This window comes from Corythoichthys intestinalis, chromosome 16 (genome assembly GCF_030265065.1).
Source record: "Corythoichthys intestinalis isolate RoL2023-P3 chromosome 16, ASM3026506v1, whole genome shotgun sequence".
Lineage (NCBI taxonomy): Eukaryota > Metazoa > Chordata > Actinopteri > Syngnathiformes > Syngnathidae > Corythoichthys > Corythoichthys intestinalis.
Window position 1 is genome coordinate 32830168 of NC_080410.1, and position 25376 is coordinate 32855543.

General features: G+C 39.3%; 1 protein-coding gene and 1 non-coding gene across 2 annotated transcripts in view; both read left to right on the forward strand.

Annotated features, from left to right (window-relative positions):
• Positions 1-25376, forward strand: part of fbxl16 (F-box and leucine-rich repeat protein 16) — a 78916-nt gene that overhangs the window by 11498 nt on the left and 42042 nt on the right. The window lies entirely within an intron of this gene.
• On the forward strand, positions 19908-20020 carry trnal-caa (transfer RNA leucine (anticodon CAA)). Its single transcript has 2 exons — positions 19908-19945; positions 19975-20020. It is a non-coding gene; the product is annotated as a tRNA-Leu (tRNA).

Below are 25376 nucleotides of genomic sequence, written 5' to 3' on the forward strand. Positions count from 1 at the left end.
CAACCTGTCGAGGGATGCAATTTAATGGCATTATGGGCATTAGATCCCATTATCAAGTCCAAATCCTTCTAAATCCCCCATTAAACCTTGGATGACTAGTCAACACGAGTAAGTAACTTTGCATTAAAGGCTAGCCGCAGTCAAAAGGTCTAATCAGCTTTTGTTGACATAAACAAAGTAGTGTTTACCCATAGCCTAATTAAGGTCCTCCTGTTGCGCAGGAGGCCTTGCTCTAGTATCAATTCTACTGCTCACACTACAGGCTCCAATACGTGATGTTTATTTATTTTACACTTGCTTAAAATCTGTCCATTATTTTTAGTTCTATTTGTACCAGCAAAACTCTCCTTTTACTACTCTCTGTGAACGGTGTAAATATTGCCGTTTACATCAATGGGAATTATTCCTAATGCCAGCATTCGTTCCAACTGCAGGAAGTTACCGTTTTTTTTTTCTATTTCTATTTTTTTAACGTATTTTGGTCAGCAAAGCAAGTGTAGACAGAGGTGGGTAGTAACGTGTTACATGTACTCTGTTACTTCTACTTGAGTAACTTTATGAGATAAATGTGCTCCGAAGAATAGTTTTACTAAGCCATACTTTTTACTTTTACTTGAGTGGATTTGTGAAGAACAATCGCTACTCTTACTCCGCTTCTTTGGGCTACACATCATATCATGCCAGCCTGTTTAACCACGTGGCATCTTTAAAGCACTGTAAAAAATGAAGTATTTGACATAGAGCGCTGCCCTCAACATGACTCCTGGTTTTTAGTTGGTACCGATTGACTTCGGAAAACCGGATATATGATCCTTCTCATTTCATAATAGTACCGTATTTTTCGGACTATAATTCGCACCTAAGTATAAGTCGCACCAGCCATAAAATGCCCAACGAAGAGGAAAAAAACATATATGTCGCATTTTTGGGGGAAATTTACATGATAAAATCCAACACATAGAACAGATATGTCATCTTGAAAGGCAATTTAATATAAAAATACAATAGAGAACAACATGCTGAATAAGTGTACAGTATGATAATGTTACATGATGTATTCACAAAGAAATGCGAATATACTGTCCTCACCAGGACGCTACGGCTCGGTCCTGGCTATACAGCGAGCTAAACTCCCAAATGACGATGCTGGACGTCCATATAACTTGCTGACTTTATTTTGGCCTTTGTTATGACACCATCATTTGAAGAGTGAAACTAAAAATAGAAATAATACAAATCCATTTCGCCCTCGATACCAAACTAGTTCGCATCAACGTAAATAAATGATAACTAGCTGCTATTACAGCAATGACACAAACGGTTAGTATGCGTTCGCTAGCATTAGCACATCGTTCAAACAACCACACAACTGGCTCTAAGTGTCCGATCACGGGTGGAAAACACACAACGACAAGAGAAAAGATGATACACATAGGCGTTGCCTCCGTAGAGATATTTTATAAGCATAAACAATGAACATAGGTTCGCAGCCATGTTTCTCTCTCTCTCTCTCTCTTTCTCTCGCTCTCTATCTCTCGCCCACTCGCTCAGACGCTGCGTAGCTGTCTGTCTTCTTCTGGCGTGTGAGCGCTCTTCTTCGCGTAAACAAGTGCGAGTGCGCCCCCACTTGGGCGTCAAAGTGCCACAAACTAAATGCATTTCAATATAAAAAAGTCAATAATACAATTGAACACACATCACCAAAGGCAGAACGCGAACGTGGCCATAACTATTAAGAGTTATTCAGATAACTATTGCATAAACAACATGCTAACAAGTTTACCAAACCATCAGTGTCCCTCCAAAACACCAAAATAACATGTGAAATGATCATAATGTGTTAATAATTTCACACATAAGTCGCTCCTGAGTATAAGTCGTACCCCCAGCCAAACTATGAAAAAAACTGTGACTTATAGTCTGAAAAATATTGTAACTGTGAAGGAACCAATCACCATTTACACTAGGAACAATTTTCTCCACTAGAGGACACTCATGCTCTTTGGACGAATACTTTTTTTTCTCTCACTGGAATTCATTGATTTTTTTTTGGGGGGGGGGGGTGCTTAATGTTGTTATGTAATGGGTTATTGTACAGTATCATTATATCATTATAACAACAATTCATATGGATAACTTAGCTGAAGCTGAGAAAAAAATATTGTTAAAAAAAATAAAAAAAATGTAAGCAATTACTCACAGTGTTACTCATTACTTGAGTATTCTTTTCACCAAATACTTTTTTTACTTTTCCTTGAGTACAATTTGTTGGAGGACTACTCTTACTTGAGTAATATTAGTTTGAAGTAACGCTACTCTTACTTGAGTAAAATTCTTGGCTACTCCACCCAACTCTGGGTGTAGGAGGATGTCAAAATGGCGTACCGCAAGCAACACGTAACTTCCGCTCATTAATATTCATGACATTAGCTACTGTTGCTAAGGGGGGGACACGGCACCGTGTGTCCCTAATAAGAAATGAATGGAAATCGTGTACGAAGGTGATGTTTACAGAGCTAAACTCACCAATTCTCTCCGAAAATGATGTCCCTGGTGCCAATTCACTGGCAAAGATGTGGAAGAACATAAAAATGTTCAGTTAAAGAGATAGCTTGAGTGTCGAAGGCTGAAAAAGACGGGGAAAAAAACGAGCCGACCTTAGCGTAGCTTTAGCTTTTTTATCTACGCGACTGACAATGACATTCTCCTGTTTCAACAACCTATCCTTTACCACCAGCCCTGTCTTTGTTATATATTATATCCTCTGGTTGTCCTACGTCTCTGACTGTTCTTGGGGGTAATTTAGTTAGTTTTGTGTAGCGATCGCAAATGCTACTCAGTGACAGCCAACGACCACTTTTAATTTTTTTCATTGTTAACAAATCTTAATTCTATTACATATTTACACTTCCCCCAAACTAAAGTTTTTTTTTACAACAGAAAATGTAACAGTGGCAGTCAGATACCATTTTAATTCTTTTCAGGTCATTCATTGTCAAACAGAAGCAGCACGGCACGTCACACAAAAAAATAAGTTAAAAATATCAAAATGGCTAACATCTTTGTCCTCTGAAAGACAATGCCAACCCAACAAAATGTTTACTGCATAAATGTTTACTGCCGAGCTGGCGTTAAAAGTCCGCGCAAGTTGATTCAGTCAACACATTTTTTCCTCCGAGTTTTTAATTTCAGGAAACGTATGAAGAAAACATCCTTCATATGTCGTAATGTCTAAAGTCATTTCTACAAGTTCCAAAAAAGCAATGTGTGATCGGCATGTTCGTTTTTGAAAGATTACCGGAGAAGAGTAGCACAATTAACGTGGTTTCTATGCGAGGGCGGGTCTATAATGTCCCACTCCTGCTTTACTTCCGCTATACAAAGCGACGTCACGGTCTAAAAATAGCATGCGTGCAGTACGCCATTATAGATGTAATACACCCCCCCCCCAAAAAAAAAAAAATAAAAATAAAAATACAGAAGCTTGGTTAGTTGGTCGGTCGATCGGTTGGTTGGTTTAACCCTTTCAGGGATAGTGGTCTATTCAAAAGTTATCATGAGCTTAACTCATTCACTGCCTACTCAAGTCACAGAGTGTGTGTTGTGGTTGTCACATTCGGCTGCTAGTCATTGTTCTTATTTTAAAGTGTGCGCGGTGTTCCCTAGACGCAGGTGCATCCAGTTCTCATCAGAGGCATATTTAAAAGCAGTCAACCCAAGCAAGGGTTGGCGAGATATTGCATTGCTGGTCGCCAATGGATGTTTTGTACTCTCAAGTTTGTTATTGACATTTGGTTAGTTTCGCCCCTGCCTTGGTTTGTGTGTCTGCCGCCCTCGTTTTGAAACCTCTACCTTGTGCAGGTATTTGAGTGTGTTTGTGTTACTTTGTCACCTTGGTTTACCCTTGAGTTAGTTCTAGTCATAGACTTCATTATCAGTTGACCAGGCAGCTCCTACAGACATTGCGCCACGGCTTCCCGTAGGGGTCTGGGCCAGGCAGAGCGTTGTGAAAGCTTTCACTGAGATAAACTCAAATGCACTCTGTATTCTAACGCCAGATTTAGGTGAAAACAGGACAAAAGTTTTAGTGCATACAAGCAGGCAGGAGTGTGTCAAGAGAGATTTGATAGAGGATTCATAGTAATTGTTATATAAAATAGCACAATGCATGCACTTTGAAACGTGAAAAAAATGAATGGAAAAAATTGGTGTATCTTTAGCTTGAAATGTTTACGTAAAATGAATGATAACTGCACAGTTTTTTGCTTGTTACCAACGTTCATATCTATAACAATTCTGGGATTTACGTATTTATTTACAAGAATTTTCAACTTAAAAAGCTCTTTGTTTTGTTATGGCCGTCATGTTTGACTTTACAGTGCCCTCTAGTATTATTGGCACCCCTGAAAAAGATGTGTTTTTTAGCTTCTAATAATTTTTTAAAATTCAAATAATATGGGACCTTGTTTGAAAAAAAGAGAAAAATCCAATCTTCAATACAAGTGCATTCATTCAGTGGGGGAAAATCCCACATAAAGAAAAAATTATTTGACATCAAATAATGTGTGTCACAATTATTAGCACCCCTGGTGTTAATACTTTGTACAACCCCCTGTTGCCAACCAAAACAAGGTCTGGGGACTGAGCTGGCCATGGGAGGAGCTTGATTTTGTGTCTGGTGAACCATTTCTGTGTAGATATGGCCATATGTTTAGGGTCATTGTCTTGCTGAAAGACCCAGTGACGACCCATCTTCAGCTTTCGGGCAGAGGGCAACAGATTTTGATTTAAAATGTCCTGGTATTTCAAAGCATTCATGATGCCATGCACCCTAACAAGGTTCCCAGGGCCTTTGGAAGTGAAACAGCCCCACAGCATCACTGCCCCACCCCATACTTCACAGTGGGTATGAGGTGCTTTTCAGCATGCGCATCTTTCGTGGCACGCCAAACCCACTTAGGGTGTTTGTTGCCAAAAAGCTCAATCTTGGTCTCACACAAAAATACACCTGGTCCCAGGCTTCAACTGGGACCGTGTGCTTTGGTCAGATGAGACTAAGATTTCAAGAAAAAAATTATTAGAAGCTAAAAAACACATCTTTTTCAGGGGTGCCATTAATTATGGAGGGCACTGTATATCCATACACAATAGCTTAACTTTACATTCAAATAATCAGGTAATTTTCGGCCAACTGCCCGTTTTTTTGTGCAAAAAACGATTAATTTTGACATTTCTGCATCCATGCAAAAAAAAGAAATCGGCTTTTACATGTTTTATTTTATGTAACATTTGAATCTAAAAACGACGAGGGCCAGATAGCCGATAAAGTCATACTGAGGAAATAGTGACATCGGAATTCGTCCTAAATAAGTATTGATTGTATATAGAAAAAGGCAAAATTTGCTTTTGTGGAGTAAAATTAAGAAGATTCATGATGATGAGTTATTTATCAGCTGTTGAAAACAGCTTGACTTTCAAATTGCATTAAATTAAAAAAAAAAAAAAAAAAAAGGCAATATTTCAGGCAAAAACTTATATATGTTAAATGTTGCGATTGATCCTGAAAATAAAGGGTGATTATCTCTGCATTGGATGATTTTTGTGCATCTAGCATAAAATCTGAGAATTTTATAGCCATTCTAAGTTTTGTTATACTTATATAAAAAATAATTAGCGGACCCGTTTCCCGTCAACTGATAGTGAAGTCTATGTTTCAGTGATCTCTGTCAACCAGTTGTCACGGCCCCTTTTTATAACCTCTTTTTCACGATCGTGTTTGTTTTGTTTTTTATTTAATAAACCTTTGAACGCTTCCCCTCGGTTATTGTCCTCTCTTGGGTCCAATCTTGTTTTCCGCATTCACGGACCGTAACAGTGGTAAGGCAAGGCAAGGCAAGGCATGGCAAATTTATTTGTATAGCACAATTCAACACAAGGCAATTCAAAATGCTTTACATCACATGAAGATCATAAAAATCACATTTAAATCAATACAACATAAAAACCAAGACAATCAAAATCGGAAATAAAATTATACATAAAAATCGCATTTAATAACAAATAGAATAAAAATAAAACAAAAACTACTACTACTACTAATAATAATTGAAATCAGCAATGGAGATAAGCACAAGAGTAGTTAGTAGAAGTGTAGTTAGTGGTAGTTAGTAAAAAAGGAGAAAATTAGGTCAAAATTAAAGCAGAATAACAGAATAACTGGAATTAAAAAAAAAAAAAAAAAGTCTGGTAAATAATTATTCATTTTTTCATCTTCTAAACCGCTTATCGTCACGGGGGTGCCGGAGCCTATCCAAGGGTCCCAGCTAGAAACAGGCAGGAGGCAGGGTACATAAACTGGTTGCCAGCTAGTCACAAAGCACATGCAGACAAACAGCCATTCACACACACACTAACACCTACGGACAATTTAGAGTGCTCAATCGGCCTACCATGCATGTTTTTGGGATGTGGGAGAAAACCGGAGTACCTGGAGAAAACCCACGCAGGAATAGTGAGAACATGCAAACTCCACACAGCGAGGCCGGAACTGGGAGTCTAGTAAATTTGTCTAATAAATTACAAAGCATTTAGATTATGATAGGAGTAATAGATCGTGTTTTATTATTATTAAGTTTCAGAAGGGTATAGTTAGAAAGACTGTCTAGTCCTATACCCAATGACTACAATGTGATAGCACAGTTGACAAGGTGGTTCAAATTGCCCATTGAAAGCATAGACTTCACTATCAGTTGACAGGACACGGTGCTCTGGGCCGATCCATAGGGGGCCTATTTTCAAAAACTTTAAATTAAAATATTTTCAAAACCAAGCCGCTAGCGACCTAAAACCAAAACAGGCACCTCCCTTAGGCATATATAAGTAAGGACATGAGCAGTGACATCAAAAATATTCAAAGTTGCTCCCTAATAAAATCCTGATTAATTATTTTTTATACAAGTATAACAAAACTAAAAATGGCTATACAATTCTCTCATTTTACGCTAGCTGCACAAAAATCACCAAATGCAGAGATAATCACCTATATTTTCAGGATCAATAGCAATATTTAGCATATTACGGTAGTTTTTGCCCAAAATAGCAACTTAATTTTTTTTTTTCAACAGCAATTTTTTTTTCCCACTCAATTTTCAGATCATAAACTTAATACTTGAGGAAAGCATGAACAATTATCTTAATTTTACTCAACAAAAGCAAAATTTGCATTTTTCCATATACAATCACAACATATTTAGGTTGAATTCTGATGTTACTATTGCCTCAGCACGTCTTGCCAGCTATCTGTCCCTCGTCATTTTTAGATTGAAATGTTATGTAAAATAAAACGCGTAACTGGCGATTTTTTTTTTTTTTTTTTTTGTATGGACGCAAAAATGTCTGAATTACTACTTTTTGGCCAAAAATTACCTGATCATTTGAATGTAAACTTAGTTACTTACTTAGCTTTTTAAATAAAAATTCTTGTAAATACAGTGCCTTGCAAAAGTATTCGGCCCCCTTGAACCTTGCAACCTTTCGCCACATTTCAGGCTTCAAACATAAAGATTTAAAATTTTAATTTTTTGTCAAGAATCAACAACAAGTGGGACACAATTGTGGAGTGGAACAAAATTTATTGGATAATTTAAACTTTTTTAACAAATAAAAAACTGAAAAGTGGGGCGTGCAATATTATTCGGCCCCCTTGCGTTAATACTTTGTAGCGCCACCTTTTGCTCCAATTACAGCTGCAAGTCACTTGGGGTATGTTTCTATCAGTTTTGCACATCGAGAGACTGACATTCTTGCCCATTCTTCCTTGCAAAACAGCTCGAGCTCAGTGAGGTTGGATGGAGAGTGTTTGTGAACAGCAGTCTTCAGCTCTTTCCACAGATTCTCGATTGGATTCAGGTCTGAACTTTGACTTGGCCATTCTAACACCTGGATACGTTTATTTTTGAACCATTTCATTGTAGATTTGGCTATATGTTTTGGATCATTGTCCTGTTGGAAGATAAATCTCCGTCCCAGTCTCAGGTCTTGTGCAGATACCAACAGGTTTTCTTCCAGAATGTTCCTGTATTTGGCTGCATCCGTCTTCCCGTCAATTTTAACCATCTTCCCTGTCCCTGCTGAAGAAAAGCAGGCCCAAACCATGATGCTGCCACCACCATGTTTGACAGTGGGGATGGTGTGTTCAGGGTGATGAGCTGTGTTGCTTTTACGCCAAACATATCGTTTTGCATTGTGGCCAAAAAGTTCAATTTTGGTTTCATCTGACCAGAGCACATTCTTCCACATGTTTGGTGTGTCTCCCAGGTGGCTTGTGGCAAACTTTAAACGAGACTTTTTATGGATATCTTTGAGAAATGGCTTTCTTCTTGCCACTCTTCCATAAAGGCCAGATTTGTGCAGTGTACGACTGATTGTTGTCCTATGGACAGACTCTCTCACCTCAGCTGTAGATCTCTGCAGTTCATCCAGAGTGATCATGGGCCTCTTGGCTGCATCTCTGATCAGTTTTCTCCTTGTTTGAGAAGAAAGTTTGGAAGGACGGCCGGGTCTTGGTAGATTTGCAGTGGTCTGATGCTCCTTCCATTTCAATATGATGGCTTGCACAGTGCTCCTTGAGATGTTTAAAGCTTGGGAAATCTTTTTGTATCCAAATCCGGCTTTAAACTTCTCCACAACAGTATCTCGGACATGCCTGGTGTGTTCCTTGGTTTTCATAATGCTCTCTGCTCTTTAAACAGAACCCTGAGACTATCACAGAGCAGGTGCATTTATACGGAGACTTGATTACACACAGGTGGATTCTATTTATCATCATCGGTCATTTAGGACAACATTGGATCATTCCGAGATCCTCACTGAACTTCTGGAGTGAGTTTGCTGCACTGAAAGTAAAGGGGCCGAATAATATTGCACGCCCCACTTTTCAGTTTTTTATTTGTTAAAAAAGTTTTAATTGTCCAATAAATGTTGTTCCACTTCACGATTGTGTCCCACTTGTTGTTGATTCTTGACAAAAAAATTAAATTTCATATCTTTATGTTTGAAGCCTGAAATGTGGCGAAAGGTTGCAAGATTCAAGGGGGCTGAATACTTTTGCAAGGCACTGTAAATGCGTACATCCAGCAATTTCTATAGATATGAACATGGAACAGTCTAGATTCTTGTTTAAAAGCAAAAAAACGGGCAGTTATTTTATCTTATTTATTTATTTTATTTTCCCTTCAGGCATGACAAATCCTGAAGTATCATTCATTTTATGTAAATACTTTGAGCTAAAATTACGTTATTGTGTAAATCCAACATGGAGGCCATCACAAAACAAAGAGCTTTTTAAGTTGGAAATTCTTGTAAATAAATGCGTATATCCCGCAATTTCTAGAGATATGAACATAGAACAGTCTAGATTCTTGGTTAGAAGAAAAAAAACAGGCAGTTCTCATTCATTTTACGTAAATATTTTGAGTTAAAGTTACGCTGATTTTTTCCATGCATTTTTTTCACAACGTTTCAAAGTGCATGCATGGGGCTATTTTATATAATAATTACCTTGAATCATCGACCAAATCACTCTTGAGACACTCCTGCCTGCTTGTATGCAGTAAAACGTTCGTCCTTTTTCCACCTAAATCCGGCGTTTGAACGCAGCATGTGTTTGAGTTTATCACAGTAAAAGCCAAATGTCCTGCCTGGGTCGGCCCCCAACAGAAAGGCGTAGCGCAATGTTTGTGGGACCTGCCTTGTCAAATGATGGTGAAGTCAATGATTGAAAGTTAGGTTGAATAGTTGTTTGTCTGTCCTGGGATTGATTGGTGACCAGTCCAAACTTGCCTACAGTCAGCTCAGAGAGGCTATAGCTCACCAGAGCGCCTAATCAGAACAACTGCGACTGAAAATGGATGGACGACGACAGTATTGATGTCTTAGACAGGAGTCTGCCATTTATCCGACATAATACGTCATCCTTACTAATATAATATTAAGCTATTAGGATACCACTTTGATACAGATGATATGTTCAATTGGGAAGTCATTGGCTTGATTTGTGATAAATGATTCATTACAGCATTAGACAGCTTAATAAAACCTTGTAAGCCATGTTGAACTGCCTCTGCAGTGTGTGCTGCACTCAGTTTGCACAATGCACACGGAGACCCATGCAGTCTGCCCCTCTTCTCCCATAATTCATCTGTGGTCTTATGTTGGCAATGACAGGTTGTTTTGTGAATTTGCTACGAGAGCTGGAACCATTTTGGTTATATTCTCTATGTTAAGGTGTTTTGTTGTTTTTAAGACCGGTTTGTTCCTTGAAGTCTTTGTACAAAATGCTGAAATAGTTGTTTAGTTTGAAAAGTAGTTTTTTGTATTCTCCTTTGATTTATTTATAACAAACAATGCCTTACTTACACTTCAAATTGCTAATTTTCCTGTGCACACATTTTATTTTATTGAATGTGAACTTCTCACTTTATCGTCAAAGTTTAAATTCACAACTTTATTTCACCAAATAACTGTGGCTATCTTTTACTTTGTAATTTTATTTACAGTACTCACTTTTGTAAATGTAATGCGTCAAGACCAAGGGCGTAGGTTTGGTCTCAACATTAGTTGGGACGATATAACAGCCAGTGTTGTCACAGATTATTTGAAAAAGTAATTTAACTACTGATTACGCCTCAAAAAAGTAATCTAGTTACTTTACTGATTACATCATTATCAAAGTAACTAAATTACTTTAAAATAGGGCTGTCAAACGATTAAAATTTTTAATCGAGTTAATCACAGCTTAAAAATTAATTAATCGTAATTAATCGCAATTCAAACCATCTATAAAATATGCCATATTTTTCTGTAAATTATTGTTGGAATGGAAAGACACAAGACGGATATATACATTTAACATACTGTACATAAGTACTGTATTTGTTTATTATAACAATAAATCAACAAGATCGCATTAACATTAACATTCTGTTAAAGCGATCCATGGATAGAAAGACTTGTAGTTCTTAAAAGATAAATGTTAATACAAGTTATAGCAATTTTATATTAAAACCCCTCTTAATGTTTTCGTTTTGATAAAATTTGTAAAATTTTCAATCAAAACATATACTAGTAGCTCTCTATTGTTGATGTCAATAATTAAACAATGCTCATAGTGCGTAAACGCATAAAATCAGTCGCACAGAAGCGCCAGCAGAGGGCGACAAAAAACACAAGTAACAAGTGGACATGACACTGTGCTGTCATTTTAATCTGTTTGAGCGGGGCATGTGCGTTGATTGCGTCAAATATTTTAACGTGATTAATTACCGCCCGTTAACGTGATAATTTTGACAGCCGTACTTCAAAAGTAATCTGTTACTTTTTACCAATTTTTCTCCCTTTGCCGCCTCAACATAAGAATTACAACAGAAAAATGTCATCACATGTAATTGACTTTCCGATAATTGAATTTAAAGGGGATTATCAGAATTTTTCACATAAGCATCATTGACTCGCGCTAGCTTAGCCACTTTGGAGCTCTGAAACTAACAAATAACTGACAAACTGCATTGAATTTGTTGAAATTAACTCCACCGACTAATTAAACCCTGCTAACTGAAAGATTAAGCCTAATATCAAAACTTCCGAATTTCGGGTTAACAGCATATCAGTGCCAATGTAAAACAATGCAAACTGACTCCACAGTAATCAACAACACACAAGTGAATTGCATGGTGCAATAAACAAAAAGGTGGACAACCCAGAAGTACGCTGTACACACACGCGGTCAATTTGGCCACAAAACGTGGTGTCAACTAAGCATTTTACTCTCAATCGGACTTACAACACATCCCAAAATGCTAAACGAACACATCACCTCACTGCATAAATGTGCAACACGCATACGATGTAAACAAAGCTTGCCAACTTGGAGCGATGACTGCCTGTCGTTGCAACGACAAAGCTACGAAACTGCTGCGCATGTAGGGGGTTCAATATTTTGCTGATACCCTCCAGAATGAATTAAAAATACTCACCTTCATTCATAGATATCCACAGATCAACATTCCCCTGCACGTCTCAACACTCTGCTCGAATATCCACCAACCTGGCCCACGCCTTTCTCAGTCCCACAACACGTGTAACTCGAGACCAAAACAAATTTATTTGATAGAATCAAGCACCAAGAACAGGCATGTCATCTTAAAAGGCAATGTAAAATACAATAGAGAACAACAGGCTGAATAGGTGTATTTGGTATGCTAACATTACATGACGCTAGAAGTTAACTCGGGCCTAAAAAATCCAGCCCGACCCGACCGACCCGCGGGTATTACAGCCCAACGCGGCCCAATCAAATAACTTGATTTGCTTTCCTGAGCCCGAAAAACACGAAACATAAACCATACATCATTTTAGTATAAATATATGAATATATATTTATTTCAAAAAAAGTTGGCGAGGAGAAGTCGGCCCGACCCGACCGTAAATAGTCACAGATAAGTCGCTCCAGAGTATAAAACGCACCCTCTGCCAAACTAGGAAAAAAACTGCCAACTTATAGTCCGAAAAATACGGTAACTTGAGTATTCGATTAGAAAAAAATATTCGAATTAAATTTTGCTACTTCCAGTATTCGTTTAATTAAAGTGGCGTTCTAATGGTTAATTTTGAAAGTGTTTGTATTTAGTTTTATTGATTTGGGTGGATACACTGCCCTCCAGTCTGCCTCGTTTAACATGGCTGAATCCAGTTACTCCATGTTAAGACCAACATAAGCAAGTTTTTATTTGAGCTAATGTTTTTTTAATGCATTCGTCATTTAGTTTATAGGTATATATAGCCATTTTTGTAGGAATATTAGAAATATGTGTCTGAAACATTTGTTAAGAGCATTGTAAAAAAACAAAAAAAGTTAGCGTTTTATAGCATTTAAGCTAGCAGACTTTTGCTATGTAAGCTTGCCAATTGTTCTTTTGTTGTACATAGATCCTTATTATTTTTTTTATACCATTTGAGGCTCAGCTCAGGTGTTTTAATTTTTCATGTTCCTTATCCGATTACTTGATTATTCGAACTAACTAGTTCATCGATTAATCGACTACTAAAATAATCGATAGCTGCAACCCTACTTAAAATATATGGTAAATGTCAGGGAAAACGTGGGCAGACAGGTTGTGTGGACACAAATGCAGGGAAAAGTAAGCAGGGAGGCAGACTGGCAGTGCAAAATGATTTAATTAAGGCTAACAAAAAAACAAAGTATCAACCAATATTGTGGGGATCCAAAAAACACAGGAACAAACAAAACTCAGGTCACCAACAAAAGGCTTGATATCAAAAACCTACGTCGAACACAAGGACTTGGACGGAGAAAACTTGAGAACACTGACGAGCACATGGGCATTGACATATAGACTTTGACGATGACGCAACAAGAGTGAAAAGAAACTGGGTGCTTATATATACACACATGCAGACAAGGGGTAACGAGACAACGAGGAACAGCTGGGTAATACAGGAGGACTCACTAGGAGCAGGTACAACAGGTGAAATCAATGGGCAATCACAGGGACAAGTCACACTAGGAAAAAAACAAGACAAAACCTAACAGTAAAACAATCTAAATGAACTCAATAATGCAAATAACGTTGCTTAAAAGTTGGTAGGGACCATTTGAGCATCCAGAGAGGTTGGTAGTGTTATGTCCCAAATGTGAAATACTGTATTTTTAATGTGATTACACAAGAAGAGACTTGTCTGTGAGCTGCTGAGAGTGATTGTATTGACTTTGTATAATTACTAGAGTTTAACACATATTCTTCAGCTCGGTTCATTACTGTGAAACGCACATTCTTACACGTTTTACATTATCACTTCACACACATGAATGGCCCAACGAGCTCATTAGCACAGCAGGAATACAAAGATATGTCACATGCCAGAATGACTGTTTCGTTTCATTTCAAATTCATTCATGTGTTTTTAATGTGCTAAGACAAGGTATTTTGTAAGCGTAAGAATACATTTTCATGGTCATTATATTTACTTAATCTAAAAAGAAAAAAAAGAAAACAGGACTGACTAAAGGCGCTATATTCTTCTATTTCCAGTGGACATAATAGGACCAGTTTCTGTTTTAGGAATCCCTGGCTGTGGGTATGATGGAAAATGAGAAAATCCAAAACATTCTTGTGAAGTGAGCTCATGATTAGTGAGATCCTGGCACTCGATGAATAACACCGACAGAAATGTTGATGGTAGAGGTGCTGAATTTGGCTCCATGAATCATGGAAGTCAGATGGAAAATGAGTTATTCATACAGCTCCACTTCATAGCCCGGGCTGACTTATCCTCTTAACTGACTAAGGCCTTTTGCAGCGAACCAAGCACACTTCACTGGCAGTGCCACTGAGCTGTAAAGGAAGAGTTGTTTAGGTAACTGCGGACTGAGTGGAATAAATACTGTGATAGTGCTCCTGTGCAGTTAGACTATGTTGAGCCCAACGAGAGTGATTCATCAGGGGAGTGAAACCTGTTGCCTCATTCTGAGAGCGCAACATGGCATGTCAAGCAAATTCTGGGCCCTGTGCACTCCCAATCAGTGGGGAAAAAACAGGGGGTGGGTAGGTTTATTATTAATATTTTAAGTCATTTCCAGCCAGGACTGCTGCTGCTCCAGCACAACTGTCTGTTACTTAAAGTGGTTTATGTTGACAACAAATGTTGGCTGGCCCAAGATTAGAAGGGGCAATTTTTTGATTAGTGGGTTGACTGATGTTTAATCAATTCCAAGATAAATAACTTGAAGGTTTTGATACCCCAAATTTATTGAGCACACGCGTCCGGATGGCCGAGTGGTCGAAGGTGCCAGACTCAAGGTCTGTTTCCTTCCTCAGATTGTGGGTGTTCCTGGTCTCTAAAATGAGGTGTGGGTTCTAATTCCACTCCTTACAGGTTGGTCTATTTGTTAAGGTCAATGACATTTGATTGATTACAAAGATATTCAGGTTGTAGGTTAAAAACTCCCCAAAACACCATTTACTTCAGGTCATGATGGCCGAGTGGTCCAAGGCGCCAGACTTAACATATATAGTACATTCTTCTGGAGTTGTGAGAGTCTTCTGGTCTCCAAATGGAGGTGTGGGTTCAAATCTCACTCCTGACAAGGTTTTTAGGATTATTGTGTTCATTGATGTTTAATAAATTTCAAAGATATAGACCCCAATCACCAACGTCACTGTATTGTGCCGCCATATTGTCCGTCTTGTCAATGATCGTAGTTTCTAAAGGTGGATTCACTGGCAAATTATGGAAGCCCGGTGCTTTCAGATACTGTAAACTCATTGGATGAGTTGCATAAAAGCCGTATTTTGGAAAAGCTTCGGTCGATCCAGTCGCCAGATCCATATTTGATGCCCAAACAGAGTGTCAGAGCTCGTCCTGAGACCACAAAATTTCCAATCTTACTACAGTTTATGTCACGATAAGGAGTCGGGTACCCAAAATCGGCACCGACCCGAATATAAACCGACATTTGGTCAGCTGAGCGTCACCGTTCTCACGATTGTAAAATGAAACTTGATCGACAATGGGCCGGTGTGTGCCGAAAAATAGCTGCCCCGCGTGAAACGTCCCCCCTGACGGGAGCGCTTATTTATAACGCTTTATTGACGTGAAAACATCAAATGTTTTCATGGACGCATTGCAGTAATGGATTTACGACTGTAAGATCAGTTTCAAATAATTAAATCACACAAAATATTAGTACTATATTTTGGTAACAAATCGTGGACTGGGCCACATAACCATCTTTGAACAGAAAAGTATTAGTCTACAGGTTTTCACGACCATATCCCAAAGACAATCACACAGGTATGACAGTAATTAGTTCAAGCAGAGTAAAATAATACATATTCACGGTACAAGATAGTCGTTTCCGTGTGGGCGCTCCCGTCAGGGGGGACATTTCACGCAGGGTGGCTATTTTTCGGCACAACACCTGTTGTTGCGCTCACCTTCTTGTTGCGCAACCGTGGCGAAGAGCTTCGTAGTCTCCGTCTGATGATGTCTGCGATCGTGTTGGCATCATATTGATGTTTTCGCCGTTGTCTGACGGCTGTCGACACAAACGCATCATGGACAGAGATAAACAAACCGTGCTGCTTTAGAGATTTGCCCTTTCAACAATGGGCACCCAGCAACTACTAAAATGACTGTTTATCTTCTCTGTTACTGCAACCAACCGCCACACATGCCTTCACCATTTTGATTAATCAATGTTATCGATTGTCAGGAAGGTTTTTGGGTTTGTTTACTAGGCGGTGATTCCTTAGACAAGCAGAAAAACACGCAGTAATTGGAGGAATGTACGTAGCGGTAATATGTAAACACGATGAGCTGACGGACAACATGGCGGCACCAGTCAGGGGGGCGGAGTTGTGACGTCACGTGATTGGGGTCTATACAATGTAGGTGCCTAAATAACATTTAGTTAGATATTCATGTTAATTGTGAATAATTTGTTTTCGTTCTGTGGGACGGACATGTCGTTTGTTTATTTTGTTTGATTTCATGGAACTACCGTATTGGCCCGAATAAAAGATGATGTTTTTTGCATTGAAATAAGACTGAAAAAGTGGGGGTCTTATATTCGCGGTCTAGACATTATACCCATTCACGACGCTAGATGGCGCCAGATATCATTGAAGCAATGTTCTGTCATGACAGATCTCAGCTACTCTCAAGTTTAACCAGTTTGCATAATTTTATTGCAATGTTTTTCTTTATTCAGATTTGTTTCAAGACTACAGTTACAGTTGGACTTCACTTTGATGGTTAATGCTGTTATGGCAATTTTGTTGTTTTATCACAATAGATTGGTTTATTTACATTTCAAAAACCAGAAGACTTTCATTTACGAATGTGATTGCACTTTAGTTTACATATCTAAATGTTCAGATGTTAAGATTTGCATGAGGCAAAATAACATGCTTTTTCTCTCAAATATATTGTTATAATCATTTGTTTCGGATGTACTGTATTTATTTTCTGTATATAAATTAATTTGGTGTTCAAAAAGTCTTTTTTTCAAACTTGAGTCTTGAAAAAGAGGGGGTCGTCTTATAATCAGGGCCGTCTTATATTCGGGCCAAAACTGTAGTTCGTGACGTCACATTTGACAGAAGTGACTGTGTGGACGGTCAGTTGGCGTGAAGGCAGAAGGACGCATAAGTCACAGATAAGAGCCAAACCAATTTTTGACGTCTCTCTCTCTTCCTGTTTGGATTGACATCTCTATATATTTCTATCTATCTCTCAGTTGCTACTTTGTTTATATTCTTGGATGACAAGCGTTTGGATTAATTTGGTTGGATTAAACGAATGAACTGAGAACGAGCGGGGTGAGAGTTTTTCTTGGCCGCTGTCCAGCGGTGCGCGAGGAGGGACAAAGGAGGAGATCGTCAGGCGTTGTGGATCCTACATACAATTTCTAAGTTTAGATACCCCAAATTTGTTGACTTTTTCTTGTGCTTTCTTCCTCAGGCATATGGGAGTTCTGGTCTCTAAAATGAGGCGTGGGTTCAAATCCCGTGCCTGACAGGTTCCCTTAATCGTTTGGGTCACTGAAATTTGATTTATCCCAAACATATTCAAGTTGACAGTTAAAAACTCTCAAAAAAGCAAATAGCACTGTTTCAGGACGGCCAAGTCGGTTGAAGGCGCAGGACTCAAGGTTTAATTCTGTCCTCCGAGTCTGGGTATGCTGGTCTCTAAATCAAGGTGTGAGTTCAAATCCCGCTCCTGACAAGTTCCCTTAATTGTTAGGGGCACTGAAATTTGATTGCTTCCAAACATATAAATTCAACTTGTAGGTTATAGATTCCCTTAAAAAAAAAAAAAAAATTCTTAAACTCTTCCGTCAGGATGGCCCGGTGGTCGTGGACGCCAGACACAAAGTGTACTTTCTCCCTCAGAGTGTGGGTATTCTGGTCTGTAAATGGAGGGGTAGATTCAAATCCCACTCCTGAGAAGTTAATTTAATTGTTTGGGCCACTGAAATTTAATTCCAAATATATTCAAGTTGTATGTTAAAGACTCCCCCAAAAAAGAGGAGACCACACTGTGTCAGGGTGGTCGAAGGCGCCAGACTCAAGGTGTACTTAGAGAACTTTCTCAGACATATGGGTCTTCTGGTCTCCAAATGGAGGCGTGGGTTCAAATCCCACTCCTGACAAAATGTCTTGAATAATGAGAGCACTGATTTTCAGTGTTGGGAGTAACGTCGTTATTTTTTCAGTAACGGGGTAATCTAACTAATTACTTTTTCCGCCATTACAACGCCGTTACCGTTACTGACGGTCAAAAGCGGTGCGTTACTTACTCTGAATAAATTGAAGAAACTACCAGCCGTGTCGAGTCGACTCTCTGCTCTGTTGATTTATCATCCAAGACTTGGGGTGCGTTCAGGTTCGAGAAAAGCGCACGTACCTCTGACTCTAAGCTGTTTTTCCCTGCTCATTCAATTAGACAATGCTTTCCAAAGTTTGGTAACGTTTCTGTGTTTGCTACACCTGATGCTAGCCTCGTTCCCATCTCCCACTGTCAGCCAGCAATAATTCTGCTTCCATCTTGAGGACGGCAGACGCTTTGAAGGTGACGTGAATTGTCGGGAAACGAGCCTACCTGAATGCCCCTCGAGAGATGCGATGGAAGTGATTGTGATTGGCTGAGGGTTAGAGTCATGTGTCGTGGTAAGCCAATCAGAGTCGGTGATTTCACAAGCAAACCGGAACAGCGCGTGCGGCAGACACACGCACGTAAAACAGATGCATAGGGTCGGGATGGCAGAGCATTCAGAAGAAAAATTGTCCTTTAAGAGGTGGAGATATAGACACTATTTCAAGTTTGTCGAAATTAAAGGAAAGAACCTGCATGTAATGTGTAATTTATGTCCCGGGGCAAAGCTTTTGTCGACATCTGTGGTAAGCAATTCAAATCATCTGAAGCACCTAACAAGTTAACTACCTGTCTGTTCTCCTCTATTCCACTGACTCGAATACTGCTCAGAAAATTTCAAATTCTTTGACACACAACAAGTTCTTTTTAAAGTAATGGAAATAGTTACTTTCCCTGGTAACTAGTTACTTTTACTATAGAGTGATTCAGTTACTAACTCAGTTACTTTTTGGAAGAAGTAATGAGTAATGTAACTAATTACTTTTTTAAAGTAACGTGCCCAACATTGCTGATTTTCCAGCGAAACCAAAGAGACACAACTTGAGGTTATAGATTCCCTAAAAAAAAACATATGCTGATCTGTTAGGATGGCCGAGTGGTCGAAGGCGCCAGTTTCAAAGTGAAATTTCTACGTCAGACATGTGGTTCTTCTGGTCGCGAAGTAGAGGTGTGGATTTCAACTCCACTCCTGACAAGTTCATTTGAATGTTAGGTTCACCAAAATTTGGTTGATTCCCAAGGTATTAAAAAAAACTATTTGTCCACTTATGTCAGGATGGCTGACTGGTTGAAGGCTTTAAGGTATATTTCCTTTCTGAGTCAAAATAGTCTTCTGTTCTCCAAATGAAGGCGAGGTTTCAAATGTCACTCCTGACAAGTTCCTTTAATTGTTAGGGCCACTGAAATTTTATTGATTCCAAATATATTCGAGTTGTAGGTTAAAGACTCCCAAAAATTAATACATTTCGCCAAGATGGCTGAGTGGTTGAAGGCATCAGACTCAAAGTGTACTTTCTTCCTCAGACATGTGGGTCTTCTGGTCCAGAAGTAGAGGGGTGGGTCAAATCCCACCCCTCACATGTTCCTTTAATTGTTAGTACCACCGAAATTTGATTGATTCCAAAGATATTCAAGATGCAGGTTAAAGACTCCCAAAAAACAGTCCACAATGTGTCAGGATGGCCGAGTGGTTGAAGGCGCCAGACTCAAGGTGTTCTTACTTGCTCAGACATGTGGGTGTTCTGGTCTCTAAGTGGAGGCGTGGGTTCAAATCCCACTCATGACAAGCTCTTTTGTTTAATGGGTGTGCTGATTTTTGATCATTTCTAAAGATATACAACTTGTAGGTTTTAAATTCCCTAAAAACATATCTCGGTGTGTCAGGATGGCCGAGTGCTCGAAGGCGCCAGACTCAAAGTTTACTTCCTTTCTCAGATTGTGGGTACTCTGGTCTCTAAATTGAGGTGTTGGTTCAAATCCTACTCCTGACAGGTTCCTTTAATTGTTAGGGTCACTGATTGATTCCAAAGATATTCAAGATGCAGGTTAAGACCAGTGTTGTCACAGATTACTTGAAAAAGTAATTTAATTACTGATTACTGATTACGCCTCAAAAAAGTAATCAAGTTACTTTACTGATTACTACAATAACAAAGTAACTAAGTTACTTTAAAAGTAATCTGTCAGTTACTTTTTATCCATTTTTCTCCCTTTGCCGCCTCAACATAAGAATGACAACAGAAAAATGTCATCACATGTAATTGACTTTCCGATGATTGAATTTAAAGGGGAATATCAGAATTTCGCGCTAGCTTAGCCACTCCGGAGCCCTGAAACTAAAAAAATATCTGACGAACTGCTTGGAATTTGTTGAAATCAATTCCACCGACCAATTTAATCCCGCTAACTCTAAGATTAAGTATAATGTCAAAACTTCTGAATTTCGGGTTATGGTTAACAGCATATCACTGCCAATGTAAAACAATGCAAACTGACTGCACAAAATTGCAAAGGTGGTGGCAGGCGCGGATGCGCATCCACAACCCGGAAGTACTCCTCTCAACACACACGCGGTCAATTTGGCCACAAAACGTGGCGGCAACTAAGGACTTTACACTCAATCGGACTTACAACACATCCCACAGATGCTAAACGCACACATCACCTCACGGCATAAATGTGCAACACGCATATGATGTAAACAAAGCTTGCCAACTTGGAGCGATGACTGCCCGTCGTTGCTACAGCAAAGCTACGAAACGGCTGCGCATGTAGGAAGTCCAACCTTTTGCTTATACCCTCCAGAATGAAGGAAAAATACTCACCTTCATTCATGGATATCCACAGATCAACATTCCCTCGCAACGTGTCAACACTCGGCTCCAATGTCCACCCGCTTGGCCCACGCCCTCAGTCCCACAACACATGTGACACGAGACCAAAACAGGAAATAGCTAAGAGGTTGTCATGGAAACACGTACCGGGAACCTTTTATTTTAGCATTTTCTATTCAAAATGCTCTTCGTACATGACTACAATAATCTTCATTTTACATACGTTATGAGGCAATAAAAAAATAGTAACGCAGAGACACTAAGGAAACTGTTGAGTTCATTATCGAGGGTTGTTTGAATATTTTCTTGATTGATTGAATATTTGCTTGTGCTCATATATACCTAATACATACATAATACATATTGCCATATTTTTTCTTATTTGATATAACCAGTAAATGATTATTGCTTGCTATACTAGGTATAATGTTTAAGTGTTACAAAGTGTTAAAAAGGGTCGGTGTGACAACTGCCTTGCTTCATGGCCGCAACATTGCGTAACTAGACCTTCTAGGACTTCTTCAGCATCTTACGTCTAGACTTTCGTCTAGACTTTCGAGGACAATCTTCCATTCGAGGACATCTTGTCTGTGTCTGGGTCATTCTGACCATTTTACCTAAGTGCCCTTGCTTACCCACGTGTATTTAGTTAGTTCCACCTACATGCTCACACATAGCCAACCAAAATCACATGGGTGTCTCCAGCTTGCTTTCCCCCTCCCTTTAGGGCGGCACCCTTCTGTGTTAGGACAAACCCCTGATAAAAAAAGCAAGGAGGGTTTTTCTTTAGATCAATTTTGGTGACTATACAGCGTAATCTAGCATTTCTCTGTCTAGTCCCTCCTTGCTCTCATTGGCCAAGAAAACTGAGTGTCTTCTCTCCTTATTTTGGGGTAATTTTACAAATGTCTACCTAAGGGTCTATTTTTGAACTTGACAGAAACTAATTTTAATCAGATTACTGGTGTAGAAAAATGAACGCGTTAGATTACTCGTTACTGAAGAAAGTAATCAGATTACAGTAACGCATTACTATCTAACGCGCTACTGACAACACTGGTTAAGACTCCCAAAAAACAAGCCACACTGTGTCAGGATGGCAGAGTGGTCGAAGGCGCCAGACTCAAAGTGTACTTTCTACCTCAGACATGTGGTTCTTCTGGTCTCGAAGTGGAGGCGTGGATTCCAGTCCCACTCCTGACAAGTTCATTTGAATGTTAGGTTTACCACCATTTGATTCCAAAGGTACTCAAGTTGAAGGTTATAGACTCCCCCCCCAAAAATCACTCCATTCATGTCAGGATGGCCGAGTGGTTGAAGGCGCCAGACTTAACCTCATTGCCTGGCATTGGCTGCCACTAATGGCTATGGAAGTGGGAGGGGCCCGTTTGAAGTGGGAGGGGTTCATCCGCTGCCACCCTCCCAGCTCGAATGGACTGGACGTCTACTAGTGATAAACGTACAGCAGAAGGATGAAGATAGCTTGGTTTGTTTTGTAGAATGATTTCCTGACCAATGTATTGATAATCTTTGTATCGCCTTATTGTGAGATCATCGTTATCATGAGCTTTGTATTGCCACCAAGAGGTTTCCACCGCTAGTATCCCAGCGTCCTCTTCATTCGTGCCTCGTGTTGACACTTTTATGTGATTGTATTAACCTTTATTCTTCATTCTTTGTTTTTTAGAGTATGCACTACTCTCATTTTATTGTTATTGTGAATAATTCTAATTTGCAACATGTATTTGTTCCATGTTTGTTCCATGGCTTGGAACAGATTAGGGCAAACATGTTTCTACTTATGGAATTTTCACTGTTGTGTGTACAAGTCATTGACGAAATATACGCTACAACGGAATCAACTTTTGTTCAGAATCAGCTTCTTTATCACTGTTCACGACGTGGCTTACTTTTCCTTCATTCGCGCAGCTTCACAGTCCTTTAAATTGAGAGTGCAATGTTCCATTACAACGAAACGAGAAGAGTGTTTGGCTAAAAGCTGGGTTTGTTCCGCTTATCAGAAGCTGTGCATCTCTGGAGGTCTATGGGCAGTGGGCGGGACTTGGCTGGCCTGGACGCGCTGCTTCTCTGCATGATGATTGGATGATCTGTCTGAGGCAGAATCCCTTTTTGATTGACAGCGGAAATGAGCAAATCAGCGATCTTGTTGTTTAAAATCTGCGGGAAGAATTTTTCAATTTTCATTCCGTTGTTCTGAGTTGAACTGGAGACTTTCCTAATCATCCTAGTGACACGACTAGCAAAAAATTGAGCTTCTATTTCTGGTATTTTCTTTTCATTGGTAGCTGCTAGTGTTTGATTTCTGTCACATTAGTTTCTTTCCCTACCAAGCAGCGTGTACCGCTGAACCCCTCCATGTCACAAAACACTCACAGGCAGACACACTTTGAGCTTCCCCTCCTTGAAATACCAGCATCCGCCACTGATACACACATATATATACAGTACGTTTTGTACTACCGTGGTATGAAAAAGTATCTGAACCTTTTGGAATTTCTCACATTTCTGCATTAAATCACCATCAATTGGGATCTGATCTCAATGGGGTTCAAGTCCGGACTATGACTTGGCCACTCCAGAATGTGTATTTTGTTCTTCTAAAACCATTCTGAAGTTGATTTACTTCTGTTTTTTGGATCATTTTCTTGTTGCAGCATCCATCCTCTTTATAGCTTCAACTATCTGACAGACGGCCTCAGGTTTTCCTGGAAAACATACAGATAAACCTTTGAATTCATTCTTCCATTAATGATTGCAAGTTGTCAAGGCCCTGAGGCAGCAAAACAGCCCCAAATCTTGATGCTCTCTCCAGCATGCTTCACGGTAGGGATGAGGTGTGTATGTTGGTGAGCTGTTCCATTTTTCCTCCACACATGACGTTGTGTGTTACTCCCAAACAATTCAACTTTGGTTTTATCAGTCCACAAAATTTTTTGCCAAAACTTCCTTGGGGTGTCCAAGTGCCTTTTTGTGAACACTAAACGAGCAACAATGTTTTTTTTGTTTTGTTTTGTTTTGTTTTTTGACAGCAGTGGCTTCTTCCGTGGAGTCCTCCCATGAACACCATTCTTGGCCATAGTTTTATATATAGTTGAAGTGTGCACAGAGATATTGGACTGTGCTAGTGATTTCTGCAAGTCTTTAGCAGACACTCTAGGGTTCTTTTTTACCTCTCTGAGTATTCTGCGCTGAACTCTTGGCATCATCTTTGGTGGACGGCCACTCCTTGGGAGAGAAGCAACAGTGCCAAACTCTCTCCATTTGTAGACAACTTCTCTGACTGTCGATTGATTAACATCCAGACTTTTAGAGATGTTTTTTTATTCTTTTTCAGCTTTACACAAATCAACAACCCTCGATAGCAGGTCTTCATACAGCTCTTTTGACCGAGCCATGATGCACACCAGACAATGCTTCTCATCAAGACAATGTTTACCTTGTGTGGGTTTTATAGTGGGCAGGGCAGCTTTAAACCACTCAAGTGATTGGGCACACACCTGACTTAAATTGTTTGGTAAAAATTGGTTTCAATTGCTCTTTAAATCTCCTTAGGCAGAGGGTTCACTTACTTATTTTTCCCCCTTCTCTCCTTATTTGCATGCTATCCTCATTAAAATATGAAAACCTGTAAATGTTTGGGTGGTTTTGGTTAAAGCAGACACAGTTTTTTGTCTGTGTGATTTTGACAAAGATCAGATCACATTTGATGGTGATTTTATGCAGAATAGTGAGTAATTCCAAAAGGGTCAGATACTTTTTCATACTACTGTACAGTATCTTCTACACTATCTATCTACACTAAGGAAAGAACTTTGCAGAAAAAAGATAAAGTCCAGCGACCTCAAAAAAGTCCAGAAAATCCCAACCAGGAGAGCTCAATTTATTGCATTGGATAACCAACTTACTTCTTTAAAGGGATCCACGGATAGAAAGACTCATAGCTCTTAAAAGATAAACGTTATTATGAGGCAAAATAATTTGGTATTAAAACTATTTAAAATATAAGGTATTAAGGTGTAAAGGTATTAAAAATGTTTTTGGTTTTATACAATTTGTAAAATTAGTTTAACTAGTAGGTCGCCATTGTTGTTGACGTCACAGGGCCATGACGTCACTAGGTTACGCTGCCGGGCTTCCAGAGTATGACTCTAGTGCAGTGGTTCTTAACCTTGGTTCGATCGAACCCCAGGGGTTCGGTGAGTAGTTCTATGGGGTTCGGCGAAGGTAAAAAGGCAGAGCCCTATTTTCGTATGCTGATTAAAACTAGCAAAATGGGTTTTTAGACCA